Raw genomic sequence first — 7,261 nt, forward strand, 5'->3', positions numbered from 1 at the left:
TCTGCCTATTACAGCTATCCAGGCTATTTTTGCAACCTACAGAAAAAGGGAAGCACCTCTGAAGCGCAGCTAGACTCAGCCAGTTCTCTAAGTACAGATTGATTGCACAAGGAATTTAAAAGCCTCATGAGGGCAATAAAATTGTTCTAAATTAAGCACCAGATTTAGTAGGATTTAGACATCAACTTGTGAGCTAAAGTCTAAACTCCCATTATAATCACTGAAGAATAGGTCAATACAGTCAATGGAGTCCAAAAGCCAGTTCAGCTTTCCCTTTACTAGGAGAAGGATGCAGTTAATATGTGATGGCTCATGTTTTGTGAAACATTTACATGGGGACTGCACACTGACATGAAAACTTCACCCCACATCTAAAATGATACTGGTTTTAACATGGGAATCCCACTCCAGGGGAAGATTTTCTCAGATGCTCCAGGATATCTTGCTTCCAGCTATTAATTCAGGGAGGCATGGGATTATGGGTGCCATGTCAAATTTCCCAATTTCCTATGAATGTCAGAGCTACCCTCACTATCACACAGAGTCACAATTTAATCAGAACCTACCTTGCCTGCCCCTCTTTTGAACAGTTTGTGTCAGTTCAAGTAGAGGATTCACTTTCTCTATAATTTTATTGTTACACCTCTAAATCCTGTATGTGGATTATCCAGATTCTCATCCTCCTGAGAGGCAAAGGACCACAGCCCAGGACAATTTAAGCTGCCAAGTATCAGTAGACTGTAAAAAAGCACATTCTGGAAGATTAAATATGGGTCAGGCAGGCATGACAGAGTTATGGAGCCAGGAAAATTACAGTGTTATTCTTTGAGCTGACACAAATGGTGTGCTAGAATATGAATGCTTGCCTGGCACTGTAGTCTTGATTTTTCACTCCATGAGAATATCCTAACAATAGGGCAACAACAGTCAAACTACTTTTTTTTTTTTGGACTCTAGTCCTCCAATGCTCTTATTTCTGTTTACACAGAGGCCAGACTGAAGGAGATGATAAGTCTGTTTAACAGGGATACGGTGTGGTGCCTTCCTGAAACTCAGAAGGTGGTGGTTCAAACCTTTCTCAGATGAGTAGGATGGGGAAGCTTTCCAGCTTCTTCATACTGTCTTTTGACCAGCAAATAATTATGCAAAGAAGGAAGGACAATCCCCCCTCAGAGCAGATAAAGCCACTAGCAGTTAGTGGGTAGCCAGTGGCCTCAGGCCATGCCATCTGAGAAAAAATTACACACTATAATTGACACAAAAACATAAGGATGGTTTCTCAGTGGCTCCCTTAACCAATTATTTTAAAACCAACCAGTTCTCAAGGGAGGTTACACAGAAGTAGAAAGGAAAATTATCATTGCATGAGAAAGGAGGGAATAGTGTTTTGTACTACAGTCCAACACTAATCTGTGCCACAAGTGGTGACTTTCAGGTTTTATATGGAAAATATACTAACAAAAATTCATTATCTCTCCACTGGGAAAATAAGAGAATATTATAAACTTTTAAAACATGCTTAATTCTTGGTCTGAAATAACTGTACATAATTTCATTATATGCAATTTCAAAAAAAAGCTTTCCAAATCATCTGTCTCAGCACCATGTTATAAAATATTGGCTATCTTTTGGGGGCTGTGCTGGTTTTGGCTGGGGTAGAATTAACTTTCTTCACAGTGGCTGGCATGAGACTGTGTTTTGGATCTGTGCTGAACGCAGGGTTGATTAATTATAGAGATGTTTTTGTTATTGCTGAGCAGCCAAGGCCTTTTCTGCTTTTCACACTGCCACCCTGGTGAGGAAGTTGGGGCTGTATGGGGGGTCAGGAGGAGACACAGCCTGGACAGGTGACCCAAACTGACCCAAGGGATATTCCAGACCATAAGACATCATGCTCAGTGTGTACTGTGGGTGGGAGAAGGAGGAAGGTTGGAGTGAGGGTGTTTGTTTTCCCAAGTCACTGTTCCTCGTGATGGGGCCCTGCTCTCCTGGAGATGGCTGAACACCTGCCTGCCCATGGGAAGCAGTGAATTATTTCCTGGTTTTGCTTCACTCATGTGCATGACTTTTGTTTTCCCTCTTATAATTGTCTTTATCTCAACCCATGATTTTTGTAGCTTTACCCTTCCAACTCTCTCCTGGAGCCTACTGGTGGAGGAGAGAGTGGGCAGCTGTGCAGTGCTTGGCAGCTGGCTGGTGTTAAACCACAACAGGGACAATTATCCAGGCAATTAAAAGGTATTACAACATATACATATATTCAAAGTGAAGAGACTAACTTTGACCTGAAATTTTTATTTCTTTGAAAAAGCTCATTACAAAGACATGTATTAAATTAAAAGAAGAATTTAAGTAATTTTTTTTGTTTACTTTACAATGGTAACCTAACACCCTATGTTCCTCTAAAACTGTAATGGCAGTAAAGAAATTGATTAATTTTGGTAACAGAAGGAAAGATTGTTCTTTTCGCAGCAATTAATATTTGCATAGCAAGAGGTCACCTGCTTTAATAAGGAGCTCTCTTTGAGGATGATAGCCTTCATGGTATGCATCAGAACTTCTGAAAAACTCAAGGCAAAAAGTCTCCAAAAGTTATAAAGAAAACATCATTTATTCATCTTGTTTGGAATGAGTTCCCAAGACAGGATCCAGGTTTTGCATCTAAATAGGAGGCTAAAACCTCTGTTATGCAACCATTTCTTCCATTTTCAGTACACCTAAAATCACAAAGCACTGGAGAACTTTGGAAACTTCAATGATCTGAAGACATCACAGAGTTTACAATAGATATGGAAATCAATGGCATATTTTGTATGGGTTATTAGCTGGTAAGTACTTGACTACAAAACCCTGGGTTCTCAGGTAATTTTTTATGTTTTTACCATTTTGAAATTTTGTGTTCAGAACATTTTATTCCAGTCTTGGCCAGCTCTGTGGCATTGTATTAGCAAGTAAGGATAACAAGCAGATAACCTTGTGGAAGGGGGTAATTTTGTAAAGCTGGTGCTTAGAGATTTTTTTGTGAAGATGTGTTATCTAATTTTGAATAATTTGTGATAAAAGGCATCAACCAAAGGTTTCTTACTGGGGGGAAAAAAAAAGCCGAGGATCCTGGTGTATATCTCTTCTGAACAGTGCTTTTGGCCCAACTACTTGCCCCAGTTTGATGTAAACCTGATAAGAATGCATTACCTTGCATCTTTGACAAATTGGACAGGTCTCAAAAGAGACCCCTGCAGTGCTACATTTACAATCTGCCTCTAAACCCACAAACTCTCTGAAAAGTTCAACAAATTTTTTACCCTCCTGGCTTCCCATCCATTTACTGCCGTCCTCTTGGCATCTTAACTTGGGTACAATTACAGAATCATAGAATGTCCTGGTCTGGAAGGCACCATAAGATCATCTAGTTCCAACACCCTTGCCTTGAGCAGGGTCACCTTCCACTGCACCAAATTGCTCAAATCTAATCACTACCAAAAATAAGACCAAAACAATCAGCTCCTACAGCAGTCACATCTTCAAACCATTTCATTTCTGCAAGGATGGATCTCCTGAGATAATATTTGGAATTTAACAGGCTACAGCTCACACATTGCTTGAAGACCCACTGAACAGGTAAAAATATTGAGCAAGTATTATTTGAGGAAATCTGTCTAATTGCAAATATGTGTTACAGATAATTAAATAGTTGCTGCCATACCAGCTGTTCTATCAGGAAATGCTTGTCAGCTTTGAGTACACATTCAACTTTATCACACAGACCAAAGACAACAGGATGTATTTATCTCTCTTTAATCACTGTATTTTGACTACTTGTGACCTGTACTGTGACTTCGACATTGATTCTAGTCTTTTATAGGGTAAATATTGATACAGTTATAACTTATATCAAATTTCCAGATTGCCTTTCCACCCAAGATAGATGACTGGGTTTAATATTCATTACACTGTTGACTAAGAAAGACATATTTTTTTATATTTTTGAAAGTGAATACTAATAAATTCTCCATTCTTCCAAAATATCTCTTTTAAAATATGCTAACCACTTATTAAAAGATAATTATAAAAAACGCTATATGAATAATATTTCAAGATGGTAATATATCCATTTTCAAATACGTGTGATGAATATTTTTGAATCTTATTTTTACACAGTAACTGTGTTTTGTTATTAGCGGTCAGATTGCTGTGGGAAATGCCAAGGCTGGGCAAGGAAAGTTTTTGCTTGAGGTCCCCAGAGCTTGTTCCAGGATGGAGCAGGTGTGCACTTCAGGTGATGCTCTGTCCGCCACTCCATCAAACCTCTGTAGGTCTAGGCACAGGAACATGCTGGCTGCTCAGCCCCCCTTTCCCTTGTCTGACAGCAGAGGACAGCACACAGCGTGGTTTGTATCCCAGCAGGTTGCCAGGCCCAGGCAGTGAAGGAAGGCCAAGGCAGAAGCAGTGTCACACGGAGGGGATGGCCCAGCAGCCACAGACCTGTCCGTCACCAGGAGGTTGCTTGTTCATTTTTCCAGAAACTGATTCTTTCTCCCAGCTCCTGAGAAGCTGTACACTGCCACCCTCCCCTACTGAAACTCCACTAGGAATACAGCCAGATGTGTGCCCAGGAGGTGCTTGTCAACATGTCCTTCTCCACCTGTGCTGAAGTTCTTTCACCACCAGCTCTAAATTCCTGCCCTCAGTGTAGGGACAGGCCTAAATCCATCTCCTGCTTCTGCTGGCCCATGTAGAAGTGAGGCAATTAGCAACACTTAGATGAGAGAAGAAAAAAAAAATCGCAGCAGCAGCATAACCTCCCATTGTGCACTCTCATTCTTTTGACCCTGAGGGGACATGACTGGATACCCTTGCTGTGCTCCAGCAGGAAGATCCTGTTAGTGCTAGTTCTTATTACAAAGCATGAGAGAAGTGAAGGCTCTAAACCTCCATCCTTCTCCCAGGCCTAAAACTGCTGAAGGGTTCACATTACCCTCTGCCTGGCACCATTTGGGACGTGCAGCACGCAGCTGGGATGTGCAGAAGCAAATTGATGGCTCTACCTCTGCCACTGACCTTCCTGCCATACCTTCCTGACAGCAGTACTGATTGTCTAGATGTAAGAACGATTGGAAAACAAAGTGAACTGTCTCAGCCATTTAGTGGAAAAAAGGAAACAAATATCCCATCTTTCTTTTTAAAGAATTAAGAATGATGGAATCACTAAGAGATTTGTTGTGGACTCTTATTTGCTGGCCTGCTGCCTGAAGAAAAGTATTGAAAAGATTAAAGGGTCTACAAGAGAAAAAGGAGAGTTTAAAATAGATTGAAGACAGGAAGACTTAAGTAAGTCTGTTTAAATGGCATTCTTATCTCAAGAGCCTCTCCAAAAAAACACTTTAGAAACTCAGGGCATCAAAGGAATTTCACAATGATCAGAAACCAAATTATTACAATTCACTGATTTCCTGATTCAAGAAGTGACTATTGCAAAGTTTACTAGCATTTCAAAGGGATGCCTCATCTCAGCAGCTGTTTTTTGTGTCCCAGATGTCTATCTGCCCTCTCGGTGAACTGACACACAGTGGTGTGCTAGTTAGTTCCACTTCTACTTCAAAGCTCATAAAATCACCCCACAGTTCTCCCCAGGATGTGAATGTTTATGAAACACCAGTCAGCAACCCTGACTGCAACCAGCAGCACCTATTTTTGAAGCCAGCAGGCTTTTTAGCTCCATGCTACACATCCACAGCATCAGAGTCAAATATGAAAACTGAATTAACCCGCATGAGAAAAAGAAGCCAGAGAGTTCATCTTGCCAGGGAATTCTTCAGCTTTATTGCAGCCTCGTTGGCATCTGTGTCACCATAGATGGGCACAAACAAGAGAAATTTATGCCCCATTGCCTAAGGCATTCTGGACAGCCAGGAAGGCTGGTGAAGAATTTGTTTTGGTGACAGCTGGAGGGGCCTAGAGGGCTGTCAGCTCTAATACAGTCAGATTGAGGATTAATTCCCACATGCAAGATGCAGGTATAAGCATCAAAATTTGGAACCCATTTAATCAGGGGAGCAGCAGTGTCTGCTCTGGTCAGCAGGGGATGTGTCATTTGCTGTGGTCCTCTCTGAAATACACAGGTTCAGGGTTTTCTCTTCAGCAGAGTATTCTTGTAGATGCATAAGCTGACTGTTTCAAATTCCTGAGTATTGGAGAATCCTTCTCTTTAACAGAAGAACCATAATAATTTTGTACCAAAAAAAAAGAGAAAGATTGCAAATGAACTTACTTGAACTGCAGGTAGATCACCTTATCTGATGAGATAAGCAAATTAGGACAGGTTTTGTTCTTTATAATACCAGATAAATCTGGAATAAATCCATAGGTCTCATCAGAGCTGTCTTTTATTCGTCCAAGTGTAAGCAAAGCAAGAAAAGTCTAATTAGCTCTTTTCCCAAATAGGGTAAACAGAGATTTGCACATTTGATGTGTATGTAAAGTGATTAAATTTATTCTATCAATCTCTCTTTATGTACAGTACTCTCACATAAATCAGTAAAATACATCTATACATTTGTTTTCTTTTTCGTGTTTTAAAGGAAGATTCTGGCAAGGACAACCCATTGGCAAGAAGCAGAAGCTGAACTCCAGCTATCATTAGTGATGTCCCAAATACCATATGAAACTTTCCAGGAACATTGAGAATTTCAGTTTTGTTTGGAACTTTTCTAAAAGCTTCCTTTTCAGGCAACATTAAAAAAAAAATAAGTATATTACCTGCAGTTATGATTCTGACAATTTTAAAAACTAGTCATTAGATATTAATAATTGCAGCGTTTCCTAGATACGTTAGGTCACAGATAAACATCTGTGTAGTCTTTTATTGTATGCATTCAGTCTTTAAAATCCAGAAGTGGAAAAATAGCACCTCCTGCCTAGCAAAGCTATTATTTTAAGTGTCAAGCATTAGGCTTTTCGGACAAGTGACCCTGTAGTAAGTAAGAACAATTTTATGTGGAGAGTCTGATCCTGAATACAGTCACTCAGACCTCAACTGGTTAGATTTTCAAGATCAGAGAAAAGGCAGACAAAACCCAGCTTTTCACCTGAACTCTACACTTGAGACATCTTTCTTTGAGGCAAACTTGCTATATGCCAGATTTGGATGATTTTAGCTCAAGCTGAGGCTCTCCTTGAGAGGCCAGATCAGTGCATGTGTAATCGCAAAAGTTGGCAGGGAGTGTATAATGGGCTCCTCTGTTCTGCAGAAGAATCACGGAGC

Source organism: Passer domesticus, chromosome 3 (genome assembly GCF_036417665.1).
Source record: "Passer domesticus isolate bPasDom1 chromosome 3, bPasDom1.hap1, whole genome shotgun sequence".
NCBI lineage: Eukaryota > Metazoa > Chordata > Aves > Passeriformes > Passeridae > Passer > Passer domesticus.